The sequence below is a fragment of the Patella vulgata genome, chromosome 5, assembly GCF_932274485.2.
Source record: "Patella vulgata chromosome 5, xgPatVulg1.2, whole genome shotgun sequence".
NCBI lineage: Eukaryota > Metazoa > Mollusca > Gastropoda > Patellidae > Patella > Patella vulgata.
Genome location: NC_065883.2, coordinates 71,173,034 through 71,194,684, shown reverse-complemented (window position 1 = coordinate 71,194,684; position 21,651 = coordinate 71,173,034).

The window sequence follows — 21,651 nt, the reverse complement described above, 5'->3', positions numbered from 1 at the left end:
AAATTCTGAAATTTTTGGACAATTAAGGAGTAAATGCTGCATATTCTCTATATCACTTAAACAGAGACAACACAGAGGACTATCAATAGTTTTATACTTGAAGAGTTTCTCATTTGTATATATAATGTTATGGGCTATTTTAAAATCATTATCTATACATTCATTGCTTTTTAAGTAATAACCTATGGATTTCCATACATTTTTCCAATCAATATCGTAATTAAGCTGATTCCAAAAATTTATACTAGTGGGTTCTTTATAAAATTTCTTTCTTAAAACATTATAAAAGTGCTTAGATGTACAATTTGTAATTGGTACATAATCATCATTAGTTTGTATATGAAGAATAATATGCTTATCAATCACATGACTCTCTTTATTAATCATGACAAGCCAGTCATTTGGTAGGCATGAACATATGGTTTTATAATATTTTTCAATCTTAACAATATCAACATATGCGCGAACGTGCTAACCATTCGGCCATCCAACCCCCCGTCCGACATCTGACTACGTGCTGTGTCAACTTCGACTTAAAGGGAACCTTCCTCAAAAATATAAGTCTAATTTACGAAATATTTATTTACACCTTCTCCGCAGATTTTAATTATAACTAGAGTGTATATGCATATCTTGTATTGAATATATCCGACAATTTAAACCAAGACTGATACACGTTCACGCAAAATGTTAAACCTAATTAACTGGGCCGAAAATTTTCACTTGTTACTATCAATTAAATTGATAACCAATCCAAGCGATTACTTGTAAATATGTATATATTCAGTTCTTTTCTATTATCAATTACTATACAGATATACAATCGCTGTTTATATGTTTATGTATCTTCCCTACATAAGTGTACATATTGTTTGCTTTTTAATACCATTGATTACGTACATGGGATGATTGTTCAAACTACAATCAATTTATGTTACCCTATAGTAACTATGTACATATAATACATACAAACACTTTAGCTAACATCCGGACTATCTTTCGATACTTAGTATACGTTTTATGTATAAAATGATACTCAACCTACAACTATTTCTCGACTGCGCACTTTTCACAATTATTATAACCTTAATATTACTGTCCGGCGATGTACATCCAAACCCAGGACCTCAAGCTATTATCAGAAACTCAGATGACCATGGCTCTAAAATTGGTAAGTTCGATAAACTGAAAGTCTTACATTTGAACGTCAGAAGTTTGGAAAATAAACCCGATCAGATAAGTGCAGAATTTAGGGATATCGAAGTTCTTACCTTCTCTGAAATGTGGCTGAATGATAACTCTAATTCAAGCACGTCCATAGAAGGTTTTCATCCACCTAGCACATGTAATAGAAATAATGCTATTGGCGGCGGAGTTGCAATCTTTGTCAAAGACACACTTTATTACAAGCCACGCCCGGACTTAGCAACACCCGGTCTTGAATGTGTCTGGGTAGAAATAAAAGATTATAATAAGTAGACCTTTTTAATTGGGTCCTTCTATATATAGAAAACCAAATTCGCAGGTTTCATATTGGAACCTAATTGAAGAGAATATTAATTTGGTGAAGGATGAAAACAAAAATATCATTATACTTGGGGACTTTAATTATAATCTCCTAAACATCAACTCGGTAAAATTCATGATATCTTAAAGGAGCTAAATCGCTAATATTTGGGACCTAGAAATCGACCCAAATGGGTAGCAACGCATATAATAGTTATATACATGTATAAGGTATACCCACAAAAAGTCATAGCGATGGAGAAACTTTCTCAAGTGTACTAAACTATAGGAAACGAATCAGTTCGTTATGGCGTTCATCACTTCCGATTCGGAAGACATGTATTACTCAGTCAAAAACACACTTTTATGGATAACAATTACTATTGTTTTTCGTCCCATCCGACATCAATATGGAGATGTGGCTGTCAACCTTATTATTCAAATAAGTAAATGTGAGGATAAGTTTATACGTGCAAGCAACAGTGTGACCTTCTTAATGAGATGTAGAAATAGTAACTTGCATTCCATTGGATAGTTCGCACTGATGTTTGTATTTATATTCATATCTTTCTCATTTTTATCTATTTGTATATATGCTTGATAACGACTTGTGAAACCTTGTTGAAACGTCGCAGTGAAATAAACCATAGTAATTGTTATCCATAAAAGTGTGTTTTTGATTATGTTCCAATTACTAAATGCCATTCAAAGAATAGAATGTTTAACCAGGTTTATCACCCAATAATACATTCTACAGTAGATATCATATCATTACCGTGACTAAGTTCGATTATGAGAATTTCCTGCTTAGGAGCGATAAGCAATTTGATTGGTCAAATTGAGGTAGAATGTTTAAACTTGATGTAGATGTTCATTACGCGAATGTCTTGACTGAGTTCAGTGATTAACATTTCAATCGAAAGCTAAGCAGAGCTAAGCAATTTCATTGGTCGATGCTTTGGGACAAGATAACTTTGATTCTATCTGATAGAGAGTGGTGAAATTTAGTGTATAGTTGATAATCAGTTTGATTGCTTGATACTTTGAAAAAAAAAATAAATGTGCGATTAATTAATGTGTGTCATCTATTTATTTTGGGATTTCGACGGCGGCATCAGCTTCACTGTTGGCTTGTTTTAATAGAGGTTGGAAATGCCATTTGTAGTTTGACTGAAGGATTAAGCCGAGATGTTTATGTTCATTGACTTCTTCTTTTATAGAAATTTGATCAAATCTAAGACGGGGCTTCTCTTGTTAGTTAGATCCAGGGTTAAAGGAAATCAGCCATGTTTTTTTTTTATGTTTTTTTTTTTGGGGGGGCGGGGGGTCACGGTGACTAAGTGGGTAAGGAGCTGGCTCGCTAGCCTGGAGGTCGGGTGTTCGATCCCTGCATTGGCCGAGAAAGTTCATCAAGATTTTCCGGCGTGGTTCTCCCTTGTCAGTGATACAGGACAGAGGGGCTGACAAGGACAGCTATCTAGTCGTTCGGATGGGACGAAAAACCGAGGTCCCGTTTACACATTGGCGTGCACGTAAAAGATCCCTGGCAGTTGGAATTCGATATAAGAGTAGGCCGTAGTGCCGCTGTCCGGGCAAAATTTCCCTCATAGCACACTGTATGGCGTATGCCCGTCTTCATTAGCCCAGTTCGGAGCAAAACAGTAGGCCGTTAAACCCCATTTCATTTCATCAACCATGTTTTAGCCCATCTAATTAGTTTTTCCAGGCCAATATATGGTATCGGCATTAGCAGTTGGATCATCAATTTTTAGATATAGTGTAGTGCGGTCAGCAAATACGCGAAGTTTTGAACTTATATTATTTATGATATCATGTATGTAGATTAGAAATAGGAGGGGCCGAGAACAGAGCATGTAGTGACTGGCAACGGTAGTTGTTTTCCCTATAACGATCAAAGAAGCTTGCTGCCAGTGCTCACATTCTGATGAGGTTCGTGCTTAATATTCTGAACATTTTGCAAAACACTTCATGCGGTTAGTAAAACTAGTGTAGCTTAGTTTTTGGCTACCTGTTTCTTTAGTCTGGCGGACACGCCCCACCGCCTAAAATGCCTGACAGTGGGCATTCTCAATACATTTTGATATGCTTAACATTATGCAACAAGTTTTACGTGGTTAAAAAACGATCTAGTCTAGCTTAGTTTTTGGATCCAATTCTTTTGCCCCTCTTGACCATACCCACTACATAGGGCTGCGGCAGACGTTCATATCCTGTGACATTGATCCATAGGGAACCTAGTGACACATAGAAATTGGTTAGCTTTTCAGCTAGGTTGAACCACCCGGGCTCCTGGCCAACAAAAACCCATGAGAAATTATATCTATAACATTAATATACCGTAAGTCAATAAATACAGGTAAAACAATTAAATTTATAACCACGTGTATCTAATATATCTATTCTAGTCATACAATTTCGTCTTCATAAGCCCAGTCGGCGCAGAAAAGTAGGACGTTAAACCCCATTTCATTTTATACTATATTTAAAGTCAATCGGGGGGGGGGGGGGGCAATGGTTAACACGTGCGCGCTGTATCATACGGTATGTTATTGAGTCAACTGGCGAGGTTTCGTTTTCGATTTAAAGTCAATCGGGGGGAGGGGGGGGCAATGGTTAACACGCGCGCGCTGTATCACACGGTATGTCATTGAGTCAACTGGCGGGGTTCAATTTTATTTCCATAATTCGCTTGCGCTTAGGGGTCTTTAGCTGTGGGAGGAAACCGGAGAGCGGGAGAAAACCCACGAGGTTGGACAGGCGACCCTACTCCTTATCAAGTACAACCGGGGTATCAAAACTCCGCCAGTTGACTCAATGACAGACCGTATGATACAGCGCGCGCGTGCTAACCATTCAGCCATCCAACCCCCGGCAATAACTACAGATAAAACAATTAATTATATTGCCTTATTGTTGTTTATATATAATTATTATTCTGATAAGATTACATCTTAAAAACATTACACACTGTTTAATACTGTCTCTATTCTTTATCAAGCAATGATAAAATATAAAATATGATGATCCCAGTCGAAATTTTACAGTTTCTAATAGGCAGTAATTTATATTCCATATAATAAGTGTTCCGCGTATAGTATTGATTAGAATATGGTGATATTGTTGTGTTCACAAGAAAATATTCGTGGACGATGGACGGCCGTATAAAAGAGGATTACGTTTATTTGGTTCTTGTAAGCGATATAATGTCGCTGTAAGCGATATTAAATTTTCATAAAGCTTATCTTACCCACGTGATCATAAATTTAACCCACATTAGCAAGGTTTTCGTGGCATTAATTCTCGCTTGGGATAAATCGATGCAATTTTTTAAAGTAATACTATTTGAATTAATAATATCAGTTCTAACGTTTATGGATTACTTGGATCATTTAAGGTGTTCCTTTGGATTAAGTTTGTATCATGAATTCTCAAACAAAGGTAAGCAGTTATACATGATAAAGTGTGCTATATAACAATTTCAAATATGGCCGTTGTACTTGTAGTCTTTCCGGTAGGACTTAATCTATTTCAGCATACCACTATCGAGTCTACAGGATACTCTAATACACTTTAATATAAAAGTATCTGCACTTTCTCTGGGAAACTTTCCGATGTAAGATGTAACCATATAAAAACTACAGTATGTGTTTTACAGCTTCTACAATTCTGTCTGTAAACGAGGGGTGGAGTACCCTAGATACTAAATGGAATATGAATACGTCCTCATCTACCCGTCTTTATCCGTCCAAATTATCTAAATTGATTTAAGAATGACAAAAATAGTATGTATAGTCTTTTCTAACTTATACTAAATATAGAAACACAAAATATAGGATGTATAGCTAGGCATGACAGGTGAAAGGGGACACGGCCCTATAAACAAAATATATAGGCCGTACAACCAGTACTAAACTATATATAGAAACACAACCTTTGACACAAAATATGAGAAGAGCAGTCAGTCATAACTATTTAACCGCTTTTTATCGATTGTCATGGTTTACTGAAAATAAATCGATAAAAAGCGGTTAAATATTTATCAAATATATGAAATTGTGGTTATCTCACCTAAATTAGACTTATTAGCTTTACAATACAATTCAATTTTACAAATGAAATAAATTGGGGTTTAGCGTACTATTTTTCTGCACCGATTGGACAAATGAAAACGGGACAATTGTACAACAATAAGGCATATATATATATATTACATTGACCAACAATAATTTATCTACATACACTATACTAATAGTTGTCAATGTGTATATAATAATGGAATGAGCTAAATATGAAAGATATATTTTTCAAGCACAGTTAGGTCATCAAATCCGATCCCAGAGAGTGTAATATTTCTAATGACCTATATTGTAGATTGTAATCGGTGCTTCGACTGTCTTGTGGAACCAACACATTTTCATGATAGATTGGCTGATATATTTAACAAATATTAACAAATAGTAGGATAAATCCACAAGCTCAAAAATTCTATTAAATTATAATATAGATTTAAAACTCTCTTGGCTGAATAGAGTTTAACGCCTATTTAACATACAACAGAACCAATTTACCACATTCACAATGTTCGTCGGATTATTCTTGCCACAGATACAAACGATGTATTCCGAATTCTTGAATGTTCCAATTCAACACGGCGAGTAACAGAAAACTCACGGATCGTAACAGAAAATGATCGAACTTGTATTGGGTTAATTACCATCTGACAGTTGTTTCCGGTGGGCATCTGGCTCTCCTGGCAACCGGAATAATTTTCAGGAATTGCCATATTGTCTGTAAATATAATAAAACAAAACTTACAAATTGAAGATGGGGGTAAAACACTGTATTTATTTGTAACCGTGAGATGAGATTAGCTAATTGACTTTAGTTTTAAACGGTACAAAATCCCCGCATTATAGGTGCACCTAGGAAGTAATCCGGGGCGGACGGCTGCGCTCTCTTGTTACCCTCATCGGTTTTTATGCTGAAACAAAATGAAAGGGGTTTAAAGTCCTGCTCCGACTGCGCTTATGAAAACGGACGTACGCCATACAGTGTGCTATGGGGGAGAGTTTGACCAGACAATGGCACTATATCGAATTCCAACTGCCAGGGTATTTTTTTACCTGCACGCCAATGTGTACACGGGACCTTCGTTTTTTTTGTCGTTCAATCCGAACGACTGTACGCTGTGAAAAATAAAACCTCGCGACGAATTACCCGTTAAAACAAACCCCTCGGCCTACTGACTTGATTCATCAGCAGCGTTTAACTTTTTCCAACAAATTCCTGAGCAATAAAAGAATACAAAGGTTATACTTACTAAAGTAAAAGTAAAGTTCTGGTAATGATATTATACTTTACACGTTCAAAACACGACACTATGATATCGGTAACACTTGTAACAGTGTCCTCTACCCCCCCTCCGCTCCCCCCGAACTCCGGTACCTATAGGTCTCCGTAATTGAACCAATAAGACGCAGGGCTCGTTTTTTTGTGCTTACCTTATAGTATAGACAAATTTCTGAATCACCTCACAGAAGATAAGGTAAAAGTTTAACAATTTGTATCCACAAATTAGTATTGTATCACTCGCATCCACAAATTAGTATTGTATCACTCGCATCCAAACAGTATACTATCAATTCCCTGAAAGTCAAATGTAAAAAGAATGTGTTACGGATTTTATATCGTTTTTTTTTTGGTCAATTAAATTGTATGCTTTCAATTTATATTATCATTGAAAACACAAATCAATGGTCAGCTGTCTTTTGTCAAGAATGTGAGTACTGTATTAGTATGCTGGTTGAAAATACGATGGTATATGTTTTGTGTGGTTATGATAAATAACTAGTCAATTTACTGTTTAGATCCCAACCATTTTCGAAACATATTAACATTTTATACATTAATAACTATTACAATGGATCCGTCTGTAATGGCTGATTCTCAAACAACAAAATAATAATTTTTAAAAAACGGATAGAATGGAATAAGAAGACGTAAACGACTGTTGTTCAATTTGGACTGCTCATGTATTGATCAGATATTACAATCATTGTTTTAATAATTAAATATACATTCATATTACATTAATGTGATTTTAGATCAGTTTCACCTATTCTAAGATTTCAAAGTTATAGGAGAACATACATTTCCTAATTACCCACAGCTTTTCAGATTTGACCCATTCAGTCACGTGTATACGCGCCTTTGTCCATTTGCAAATTAATATGTATATCCACTGTTTAAGGAGATGTTAATGCTAAATCGTTTACACTACCAACACGGAAATATAGCTAAGGCTATATCAAACGACATGATATTAAAGGCTCAATACCACTCTTGTAGTAACTGAATAATATGTCCCAATCGTTATTCTGGTCAACAAATTATACTATTTTACAATATTCCAATTAATTGATGATACAAATTTCATCTTAAGCACCTAATTTAAAAAAATTGGAAAAATTCAACTCTAAATGATTTGAAAAGCCTGACGTAAAGCTTTTCAAATGTGACTTGGATTTAAAAATATTTTTGAAACCTCTTGACAAGTAAAATAGGATTTAATGGATAATGTACACAACAGGTAGGACACTAACACATCTAGTACTTAGAATAAGGCTATTTTTTATTTTCTGGAGCTGTCAAGCCAGCAAGAGTGTTATCGTCCCTTTAAAGGAAATAGGTTTAAAGACCCCCTTTCTTAACCAACCGGGATAATTAAGACGGACAGTGTGTGACTTCGAAACAGTTATAAAATAAACGAATATATACCATTTCACAACAAAACATTGCAAGCAACCTCGTGTGAATCCAAATACAAAACCTGTTGACACTATCTACATCTTCAAATATATTCCAAGGCGAAAATAAAATTTCACTGAGAATATAAAACTATAATATAATCCGATATAAAACTATAATAATAATCCATAGAAGAGTCCTGTTCTTTACGTCAGCTAGAGCACGACTATTTCAGTATAAAAATGTCTGAATTAGTTGTATTTTACGTCCGCTGCCACCGAGGTGATATCGCAGACAAGCAATATAAAAACGCACCAACACGGGTGCGACGATTTACCCAATTCTACTGTATTTTATATATATCTTACCACTACACTCCAAGAAACGTATATATGCTTGTAACTGACTGTCTATGCATAATATGTCCACTGTAAACGTAAGATAACTATAAATATTTGGTGAGAGAGTATATAGGTTTTTTCCTGTGCAATCCAATTCAGTTTATTGAATACAATATTGTTTAAACTAGAACACCAGACTATGAACTCTGTAACACAATTAAACACCCTGTTTCACTATACTTGCTTTTCCCGCGGTTGAATAATTCTTCCCTCTATATTTCACACTTTGCGCTTATATATTTCACACCTTATACCACATGTGACGTAATATTTATACTTAGTAAGAACTTTATATATTTTTTTTCTTTTTTGTCCCCCGCCTTTCGAAGAAAGCAGGGGACTATTAAAATGGGTTCGTCCGTCTGTCTGTCCGTCTGTCCGTCCGTCTGTCTGTCCGTCACACTTTTTGGGACACAATAACTCTCTTCCTAATTGAGCTAGAATGTTCAAACTTGGTGTATGTGTTTATTAGGTCAATGCCTTGATGGAGTTCGAAGATGAGCATTTTCCGCTTAGGGTAAGCAGAGATAAGCAATTTGATTGGTTGATGCTTTGGGACACGATAACTCTCTTCCTAATTGGGCTAGAATGTTCAAACTTGGTGTATGTGTTGATTAGGTCAATGCCTTGATGGAGTTCGAAGATGAGCATTTTCCGCTTAGGGTAAGCAGAGATAAGCAATTTGATTGGTTGATGCTTTGGGACACGATAACTTTTAATTGAGCTAGAATGTTCAAACTTGGTGTATGTGTTTATTAGGTCAATGCCTCGATGGAGTTCGAAGATGAGCATTTTCCGCTTAGGGTAAGCAGAGATAAGCAATTTGATTGGTTGATACTTTGGGGCACGATAACTCTCTTCCTAATTGAGCTAGAATGTTCAAACTTGGTGTATGTGTTGATTAGGTCAATGCCTTGATGGAGTTCGAAGATGAGCATTTTCCGCTTAGGGTAAGCAGAGATAAGCAATTTGATTGGTTGATGCTTTGGGACACGATAACTTTAGTTCTAATTAAGTGAGATTGATGAAACTTGGTGTATAGTTTCATGACAGTAATACCTTGACTAAGTTTGATAATGAGCATTTTCTGCTCAGGGTAAGCAGCAATTTGATTGGTTGATACTTTGGGGCACGATAACTCTCTTCCTAATTGAGCTAGAATGTTCAAACTTGGTGTATGTGTTGATTAGGTAAATGCCTTGATGGAGTTCGAAGATGAGCATTTTCCGCTTAGGGTAAGCAGAGATAAGCAATTTGATTGGTTGATGCTTTGGGACACGATAACTTTAGTTCTAATTAAGTGAGATTGATGAAACTTGGTGTATAGTTTCATTACAGTAATACCTTGACTAAGTTTGATAATGAGCATTTTCTGCTCAGGGTAAGCAGAGCGATACGCAATTTGATTGGTCGAGACTTTGGAAAACAATAACTCTCCTACTTTGATTGTTAGACTATAAGTAAAGATATACTGTTTGATTGTTCAATACTTTGTAAAAGATAATTTGTGATAAATTTATATGTGTCCTCTAATTATTTTCCTATTTCGGCGGGGGACATCAGCCTCATTGTTGGCTTGTTCTTTTTTCTTTCTTTCTTTTTTTTTCTTTTCCAATATTTATTAAAATTAAGATACATTACAAAACTATACAATACAATACATAAACAAAAACAAAAACAAAAGATACAACATAAAAACATACAACATTACATATTGATAGTCTACACAACACAACATATAAGTATATTATAAACAGAAATATTTATAAAATCATCATATTATGCAGAAAAAAAAAAGAAAAAAAAAATCATGTACAGTAGGCTGTATATTATAAATTCATTTCCAATATTCGTGTCCAATTACTTCTAATCTCGTTATGAATGTTATTTTCTATATTAGCTATGTGTTTTATAAAGGATAGATACTTCTAATCTCGTTATGAATGTTATTTTCTATATTAGCTATGTGTTTTATAAAGGATAGATATAGATAGTTATTATTTTGCGGAGTATTATTTTTAATTTTTTCGCTATAGATATAATATTTAGTTAAGAATAATAGATGGTTTGTTATGGTCCACTCTGACCTATTAAGAAATGTGCTTTGGTCAATAAATCCAAAGTGAATATTTTGCCTTTTCAAAACGATTTCTATATCTAATTTATTAATTAGTTTATGAAATTCAGACCAAATTTTACTAGAGTAATAACAGTAGTAGAAAAGATGTTCTATGTTTTTAATTTCCATTTGAGTAAAGTATCGTTAGTATATATTATATTATGTAAATACTTATACTGAAATGTTCTAAGTTTTGTGTCCGGTAAAATTTCATAAATTAATTTAAAATATTTATAAAAATCATCGATAGTGATGACCTCATTTAAAGACGTCTGCCATTTTGAAATCGATGTTGGGTTAGTAAGTTTTTCTAGGATTAATTTATTGTACACATCTTTAGATTTAATTTTACAGATTGAGTTTTTGTATATTATGTTTAATATTTTATTAAGATAGTCACAGATTGATGTCGGGCTAGGATTATAGATACAAGTGGAAAGGTTTAATAGCTTTCCTACTTTCGACTTGATACCTTGAAAAGTTAATTTATTTTGTTCACTGTTATAGTTATCAGTATTTAAATCTTTTACATATACAATATTATCATTTAATAGATTTGAATTATATATTAGCTTGTTGTTTATTATTATATTTTTATTATTCCAAATAAGTTGGTCTTCAAGATTATCAATAGTATCAACGTGGCTTGTAAATACATCTTCCCAATTTTGATAGAGATTTTTATAGAATGTTGGTAGTTGTATTAGTGTCGATTTATAGTTACACATTGGCAATATATGTCCACCGTACTCTTTTAGCATAAGGTTGTATAGTATTTTCCAAGGTTGTTCTGCTTTATCATCTACAATTTTCTTTATCCAAAATATACATTGCGCCTTTAACATTGATTCAATATCAATCATTTTAAGTCCACCTTTTTCATAGTTTTGAATTAATACATTTCGTTTAATTTTATCATTTCCATCCCAGATAAATTTGTATACTATTCTGTTAAATTCTTTAGTTAAGTTAACAGGAATTGGTAGTGATAATGAAGGATATAAAAGTTTTGGAACGGCAAATGTTTTTACAATCTGTATTTTTCCCATTAATGATAGACATCGATTGTTCCATTTACTTAAGGTTTGCTCGATTTCTTGATATTTATCGTTGAAGTTTAATTTAAATGATATATTTTCATCACAGGAAAAGTATATTCCTAATCTTTTGATGTAATTTGTACATATTTTAATTCCGAGAGATTTGATTTCTTCATCATTATTAAAGTTTTTATAATTTAGATTATATATTTCAGTTTTTGTTAAGTTGATTTCTAAACCTGAAATTTTATAAAATAGTTTTAAGACCTCAAGTAGATGTCTTGCAGATTTATAATCTCTTAAAAATACTGTCACATCATCAGCAAAGGCTGTAACCTTAATATTTTGTTTTCCAAATTGTATTCCAAATATATACTATTCAAAAAAAGTAGGGGATATTTGATTTTGGGGGCATAATACTAAAATATGCAAATGACTACGAAAAAAGTCACTATAGAACCTAACAGAAGAAACATTTCCAGTTACATGTGACGCCCAAACGCACCAATAGCTACCGCATGGAATGCAGGTGATGCTTGGGATCATCATGGGGGTCCAACCCAAGATTTGCACGACTCTGACTTTGAATGTTAGTCATTGTGGCATTGAATTCCAGGGTGGAAACATCAGTTTAATTGTTTTAGTGACCAGAAAACAAATTTTGATATGCGTCGGCTTACCCAAAATGAAAGGTTACGTGCCCTTGGCATGCTACAGATCGGCACAACACAGGCGGTTGTGGCGCGGACGATGAATGTTTCTCAGTCTGTCATAAGCAGGCTATGGTCCAGATACCGTGATACACAATCTGTACAGGACAAACCACGCTCAGGTCGACAACTCAAGCCCAGGATCGATTTATCCGTACCTTGGCCTTGAGAAATCATGTCATCACAGCAAATCAGATCAGCGCTCGTCTTCAAACAGACACTGGTGTGAGAGTGAGTGGCCAGGCGATTCGGAATCGACTGCATAGGGGTCACCTTCGCGCCCGACGTCCTCGCGTGATCCCTTGTTTGAGAGATCATCACATTCAGGCAAGACGTCGTTGGTGTAGGGATCGTCAACACTGGGATAATCGACGCTGGAGCAATGTGATGTTTTCAGATGAGTCAAGGTTCACTGTTGATTTTTTGGACAGACGTAGGAGGGTGTGGCGTCGTCGAAACGAGCGCTTCCAAGACGTTAACGTCATCAGACATGATCGATTTGGGGGTGGTTCTGTTATGGTGTGGGGAGGCATCACTGTTGCTGGAAGAACGGCTTTACATGTTGTTGCAGGGCGTGTTACAGGCCAGTACTACCGGGACAACATCTTGGCAGTCCATGTTGTGCCGTTCGCACGACGTCATGGCCGCCGTTTCATCTTCCAGGATGATAACGCAAGATGTCACAGGGCCAGGATCGTTACAGGTTACCTCCAACAACAGAACATCACCACATTACCTTGGCCAGCACTGAGTCCCGACCTCTCCCCCATCGAGCATGTCTGGGACATGCTTGGACAGAGGTTACGTCAACGTCAACAACGTCCTGCCAATGTCCAAGAACTTGCTGCTGCGTTGCAACAGGAATGGGACAATCTGGACCAAAATGACCTTAGACGTCTCATTAGGAGTATGCCACGTCGGATCAATGCTTGTTTGGCAAACAGAGGAGGATTTACCCGTTACTGACTTGGTTGTGATGCTGTGGTAACTTTGCTGTTCGACCCCGGGTATCATTTTACCCTTATAATGGTCAGTCTGTGCCTTACTTAGTCTAACGATCATTTGGAATAAATCGATGAATGTGAACTTCATTTCATTTTGTCATTTGTTTCTTTGTCAGTTTCATTAGGTGACTTTAATAACACTTAAAAATCAAATATCCCCTACTTTTTTTGAATAGTATATTTATGTTATGTCTTATCTGATTTAATAGTATTTCAAAGCAAAGATTAAAGATACTTGAACCTAGTGGATCCCCTTGTCTAACACCCCGCTTAACATCAAAATAGTTAGTAGTAAATCCTTTGTTTAAAACTGCACATGTAATATTTTTGTAAAGAGTACTTATCCATCTGACAAAGTTTGATTTAAAACCGAATACCTTTAAAGTTTTAAAAATAAAGTCGTGAGAAATGCTATCAAAAGCTTTACGGAAATCCAATGCCATCAGAAAACCTGTAATTTGTTTCTTTTTAGAGATATGTATTAGGTCATGTATTGCCCTAGTATTTTCTTGAATATGACGACCTTGTATAAAGCCAGTTTGACATGGATGAATTAGTAGCGGTAAATTTTCCCTCAGTCGATTATTTAAGACTTTGCTAATTATTTTTACATCAACGTTAATTAATGTGATTGGTCTCCAGTTATTCAATAGTGCTTTGTCCTTATCTGTTTTTGGTATAAGTTTTATTATTGATTGTTTTTGTGATGAGGACAATGATTCATTTTCAAAGGAACTATCATACTATTTTAAAACATATTTTGCTATGGAAGGCCAGAATGATCTGTAAAATTCGATGGTAATTCCATCATTTCCAGATGATTTGTTGTCTTTGAATGATTCGATCGCCTTTTGACACTCTTCCCTCTCTAAAGTGAAACTATAATTCACACTTTGCGCTTGGACACCTTATACTACACGTGACGTTAACATAAAGCTTCTGCTTTACAAGCTACTAGGGAAATATTTATATGGCATTTAGTAACCACTTTATATATGTAAAACAATCACTGAGTTTATTTCACGCTACATTTAAACAAGTTCCTCTTGTCGTTCTCAAGTAATGACAGTATAATAGCAAGAAATCAAATTATATACAACAAGGAAACAAAAACAATAACTAAAAATCAAATTATATACAACAAGGTAACAAAAACAATAACTAATATGAAAGCTACTAGGGGTGACTTTTCATCGCAAAATAACTTTTATATCACATAGTGAAAATGCTCAAAACATTAGTTCACAATCATTATTTGTTATCAAGCCCTATTGTAAAATGTCATATTTTATTAAAGGACGTTATTAAAAGGGGTGTTGTAACATTTATTGCTAGTATACAATTACACTGGGCCATTGTTTTTTTATGTGGTTAATTATACAGTAAATTTCGCCAAATGTTGATAACCGACCCTGACCCTCCCTCCATACGTTGACGACTAGAATATTCTGGGCGACCTTCGGTTGCACGGATTTTTCTAATGTAGTCGAGCCATCTGCATGCGAATAACATTTAGTTCACCCAGTGGTCGTGATCAGCTGAACCATGCGATAAAGCACGGTCGGGATAGTTCAAAGATGGCTGACAAAACTGATACTTGAGAAGATTTTCTGAAAAATATAATAAAATTGCCGATGCGTTATTTACACCTTGGTCGGTATTATAGGGCCCATGTTAACACCTGAAAGTTAGTGAATGGGCATTGTAGTATAGATGTTACATTTGATTTTTTTCGTCCTTTTTTGATGCATTTGACAGATTAGAATCTTCGTATTCGAATATATATAGGCACATAGGCACACGACAAAAAACTGTACGTGTGAAATGATCTTGGTTGGGTGACATAAATCCAATGAAACATATTTGTAAGCTTGCTTTCACATCGCAGTGTGGAAAATTGACCAGTTTTTAAAAATACATGAGTAAATAGGAGAAAATATAGCAGGCGGAACAACTGACATCTAGGGCCATTTGCATTTGGGTGCTGGTACAGGCTGTAGTCGCGACTATAGTCTACATCCGACGGTCACCCAGGGTGGCCGTGACTATTGTCAATGATGTAAGCGTCTGACAATAAACACGTGGTCAGCAATCTTTGTATAATTTACAATACATTACATGGTGTCAGAAAATCAAACCTGAAAAATAACCGATGTTTCCATCAGACAATTCAGATAAATACCATGTTTACCTGGGACAACCCATTTTACTCCCTTTTGTAATGTGCAACCAGGTCACAAAGCGATGTGATATTATTTTATTTTCTTGTTTTATTTACATTATTGTTTTCATTTCATGTATGAAAGACCAAAGGTCAATAGTGCAAAATGTCATCACAATTTTGAGAATAAACGAGATGAATTCAGGTTATCTTAAGAAATTACTCTAATAATTACAAAAAAATTGACTGTTAGAGGGAATATAAATATGATTGTAATTTACAAAAAACGATTTGATATGGCTGAATGGTTAGCATGTACGCGCTGTATCATAAAGTCTGTCATCGAGTCAACTGTCGTGGTTTCGATTTCTTGTACATGACAAGGAGTAGGGTCGCCTGTCCAACCTCGCGGGTTTTCTCCGGGTCCCCCGGTTTCCTCCCACTGCTAAAGACCCCTCCGCGCAAGCGAATTATTGAAATAAAATTAAACCATATGTTAGTCCAAAAATGACCTAGTTTGTGTCGAGTGGACGTTAAACCCCATCTCTCTCTCTCTCTCTCTCTCTCTCTCTCTCTCTTACAACATAATGTATCTTTAATGGGTAAATCCGGTTTCCTCCCACTGCTAAACACCTCTACGCGCACGCGAATTATTGAAATAAAATTGGACCATGTATAAGTCCCGAAATGACCTAGTTTGTGTCGAGTGGACGTTAAACCCCATTTCACTTTCTCTTCATGGGTAAAATTTCAGCTTTTTTTGCCAAGTAATCCATATTTGTATCATATAAAGTGGTACTAGCTGATGGTGGTCGGAATAACTAAAATTAAACCATATGTTAGTCCCGAAATGACCTAGTTTGTGTCGAGTGGACGTTAAACCCCATCTCTCTCTCTCTCTCTCTCTCTCTCTCTCTCTCTCTCTCTCTCTATATATATATATATATAACTATATATATATATAGTATAAGGTTATAGTTATAGCTACTCTTAGGTGTTAGATGTTCGAAATAAAGATTTTCAGGAAGAAAAAAACTAGGTTTTTGCGAGTACTTTCCACTTTATTAAGCTTCTTCAGGCAATAAGTACTCGCAAAAACCTAGTTTTTTCTTCCTGAAACATCTTTATTTCGAATATATATATATATAATATAGATAGATAGATATAATATTCCAGGTCTGAATTTGATATTAAGTGGTGTAAATAATTAGGTATTTAATATAAATGTCCAAATTATCAATTATCACAGTATGTATATAATGATCTCTTGGAAACAAAAGAAAGCAACTTTATCGCTAAATATAACCCAATTTTGAATGCTAAGGGGTGATTATTTTAATTATGTTTGATATTTAATTAATGTTATTTCGTTTTAATTTTTATATTCCACATAGTCATTGTCCTCTGTTATGACGCAACGTTATTGTAACAGCATAGTAACGCATTAAAATGGCCTGACGATTCGTTTGATAACGATGAACGTACTAGCCAAAATTTAATTTTTAGCGTTTTTTCTCTAATACTTGAATTTTACTTATATATATAAATATACATCTATTTTTTACATTGATCATTGATAACTATTATGTAAACGTATGTACAATATACAAAATGGATATAAGTAAATTATTCAATTAGAATGTTTAGTTAATTAATAATTTAATACGTTTAAATTTACAATAAATACAAATGTACAAAGATATACTTAATAATTTAATATATCGAAGCTTCTTCCAGTGATATTGGCTGATACGTACTACTTTTCATCCATTAAAGTATTCCTGTGACAAAAGGAATGGTAGACAAATTTTGATAGATTGATAATTGTTTCGGGATTTTTAAAGGACATAACATTCACATAGTTCGGGAGGTAATGTTAACAATATATTGGTTTAAATATATGAATTACAAAATTCGTTATAAGCAGTACAAGTAATTACAAAGTAACATTCGTCATTGATGGTATTAATATTGCATGACTTACAAAGTCGTTGTTCGTATGGAATGTGTTTCCATTTACCCTGCAGAATCATAAACATAATTTATTCTAAGTCTACATAGAGATTTTACATATTTTTGGTCGATTTTTAAATTAATTAGGTACATTTCCACCTCTAGAGTTAATTTATAAGTTGAAAAGTATTGCAATCTGCTATTATTTGAATATTACAATGTCATTCTTGTTGTCCAGCATCCTGTAGTCTTTGTTTGAACATATATAAAAAGACTTTGGAATTACCAACTGATTGAGACGGCCAAACATACCCAAATCCGTAGCGAAATAATAAATTTTTTATGTATGATGCCCAATTCTGTCCACCATTATGATCAATATTATTCAATATATTGAAATTGCCACACCATTCATGTACATCATCTGTATTAAGAGAAACTGGGCGTTATATACTATATACTCTGTTAAATGTATCAAATACTGGCTAAAATTATTGACTATCAAGACACCAGATTACGTAAACTGTTTTATAATATTGATCAAAATTTTCAGAAATCCGACATACATTTCGTTTTATGGATTATAGTGTGAAAAAGAAAACTCGGTATTGTCTTTCTGATCTTTTCTTTTCTAATATACGCATTAATCAATCTTTGATATAAAATTCTGTGTCAGTATTTAGCGTTGATTATCTGTTCTTTTCCTTATTTCTAAGCATAACATTCGTCAGGCTTGAGAAAAGTATTTGTTATAATACTTTCCGAATAATACGCCGAGAGGTTTCAATCATATAGGTGCGGGTGTGTGAACCTTCGTCGTCGTGTCTATTATACCACTATATGTAAATATGTAAGTATATGTAGATGTATATAAAAATACATTAATACATAGTCTCTGTCTGGCATATTATACTGTCACTTTGTAAAGTGCTCCTGATCTTCGCCGTGCTCCACTAACAGGTGTGGTATCACATTAACCAGCATGACCCCGTGAACGTTTTAGGCCATCAAATGTAGGTATACTAAGACTATTCTATTTGTGTTTACAACACCATAAATATGACAGCCAATCAAAACTACATTCAGTGACCTCATTTTTATTCTTAAATGAAACAGAATGAGTACAATGTACTTCCTCATAATTTTTTTGATGTGTCTATGCTGTGTGGGGGGGTTGGATGGCTGAATGGTTAGCGTGCGCGCGCTGTATCATACAGTCTGTCATTGAGTCGACTGGCGTGGTATCGAATCCCCGGTTGTACGTGGCAAGGAGTAGGGTCGCCTGTCCAACCTCGTGGGTTTTCTCCGGGTTCTCCGGTTTCCTCCCACTGCTAAAGACCCCTACGCGCAAGCGTATTATGTAAATAAAATTAAACCATATGTTAGTCCCGAAATGACCTAGTTTGTGTCGATTGGACGTTAAACCCCATTTCTCTCTCTATGCTGTGTACATACATGTAACACCATTAATGAAATTCAATTCAGAAAAGGCGAAGCTGAAAACAACACAATAATGGACGAAATTCCTTTTCGTTTTAAATTTACATGGTTTCCAAGCTAGTGACAATTATGAAAATATTATATTTTTCTCCTGGAATGGGGTTAATATATCGGCCATCTTGAGACTCATAGATGTTAGTTTTATTTAAATTTATGGTTACGTGTGCAAAACTAGGTAGAATAATTTTGCCCGGGCAACGACGTTTCCGCAGGTCTCGAGCCGTGAATGTTTCTTTTACGCACACGCCAATGTATATGGACCTACTTACCGTGTCAGCCTCGCAAACACCAACCCTGACAATTGACGATCGTAGGCACAGATTACAATTATATCTTTTGTCAAATATGTGAAATTGAGAAAAAATTATCAATCTCACAAAATCTGTAGTAAATCTTTTAAGGTACCGATCAGTTTGTATCCATTTACTGGCCTTTATTTACAGGTGATGTCTTCAGAAAAGAAAAACATTTAATATTACAACCCAGAATGAATTGTACTTAGACCTTTGTTTAAGACACCTAAAAAACCTGATAACAACATTGTATATAATACAGACTGATAAATGTGTATCCTAAAATAGAACATTATATAAAAAGAAAAATTATTCCCTGGTCGGAATTATTCTTTCCGTATTTTTGGTACAGGACGAAGAGTCGGGATTATGATATGAAGTCAAAGGAACACAAATGTCTAGTGTATCTGCCCAGATCAATAACAGTGTCTGAAATGAAATGAAATGGGGTTTAACGACCTACTGTTCCGTTCCAACTGGGCTAATGAAGACGGACATACGTCATAGAGTACTATGAGGGACATTTTGCTCAGACGGCGGCGATACGACCTACTCTTATATCGAATTCCAACTGCCAAGGGATCTTTTACGTGCACGCCCATGTCTTCACGGGACCTCGGTTGTTCTTCCCATCCGAATGACTAGACAGCTGTCTTTGTCAGGCCCTCCGTCCTGTACCACTAACATGGGAAACCATGATGGAAAATCCCGATGAACTTTCCCGGCCACCAACGTGATCGAGCCCGCGACCTTCAGCGAACCAGCGTCGTACTCGCTTACTCATGGTGTCTACCAAAGATGACGGTATTACGTGAAGTCAGTAGTCGAGAAAATACGATATTTGACAATGATTTCACCCACAGTAACAATAATTCACGGGACCTTTCAATAGTTTGTAACACATACAGGTCACGTTTTCAGGTTAATGATAAATATCCGTTCGTTCGTTTCTGGGGTTTTACGTCCACTTCCACCTAAGGTGATATCGTAGACAAGATAAATATCCGTTCGTTCGTTTCTGGGGTTTTACGTCCACTTCCACCTAAGGTGATATATGGTTACCCATTCTGTCATAGGTTTTAATCAATTTAAAGCAGTGTGGCCTGTTTTCTAATTAAATGCTTATAATTCTTATTTTATTTTGAATAACCCTATTAGTTGGCATGGTGGGTTGAAGGTGTTGTCTCTATTATTTGAAACATATTATATTTTCGGTATTACTGCCTAGTTCTAAGTTAATAATAATTATTAAGTTGTGATTATTAATGTTGGTCTGATTAAGATGTTATATGGGGAAACCCTATTAAGGCTGACCTTTGATCTCTAGCACTGATTATCTGTGAATATCTAACTCAAGGGTCAGTCAATATTATTTGTATTATTTATTGTTATTGTAGGTGCTTTTAATTATTTTAATGGTTTCGTCTGATTATTAATTAAAGATACATTATGGGAGATTCGATAACGAGTTGACAGTTCTCACTATAATAGTTAAAACTAGATAATGTAAAGGCAATTTGCTGCAAATTTCAGTCAAATTGATCCACTATGAACCCAGAAATAAAGAGATCGAAAGTTCCGCATAGCCTCGGTCATCATTACTAAAGTCGGTACTTCAAAAATCATAGTCTCGATTATCCATTTAATCGTTAAATCGAGAAGGACAGTTATGCAGCAAATCGGATCATAATCCAACAAAATTATCTTAAGATAGCGCTGACATCGAGAGTTGATTATCTTCTGGATACGTTAATTAATGTCTAATAGTTTATATAACATTTCAGGCCTAAAGAAAGATCTGCAATAGACAGATTTAGCTCTTGCATAATGCATGTTTAAGTTGGTGAAAGCTACAATATGTATAAATAGGATGACTAGATGGATATTTATCATTAACTTGAAAACGTGACCTGTATGTGTTACGAAACGTCGTTATTAAATAACAGAGAAGTAGTTATATCCGTATATACCTTGTGTTGTGTTTTGTTATGAATAGTTAAACCGTGCTTCTAGGTGTCATTTCAAGAATTAATATAATATATTGACAAGTTAATTGCATATTTCTTGTGTTCCAACAGGTCCATCCTAGATAGTATATAAAAGTACCATTACTGATCACCCCCCCCCCCCCTCCCAAACCCAAATAGAAGGGGAAAGTTTAAGATTAGGATAACCCTACAACAGTATACATAAATG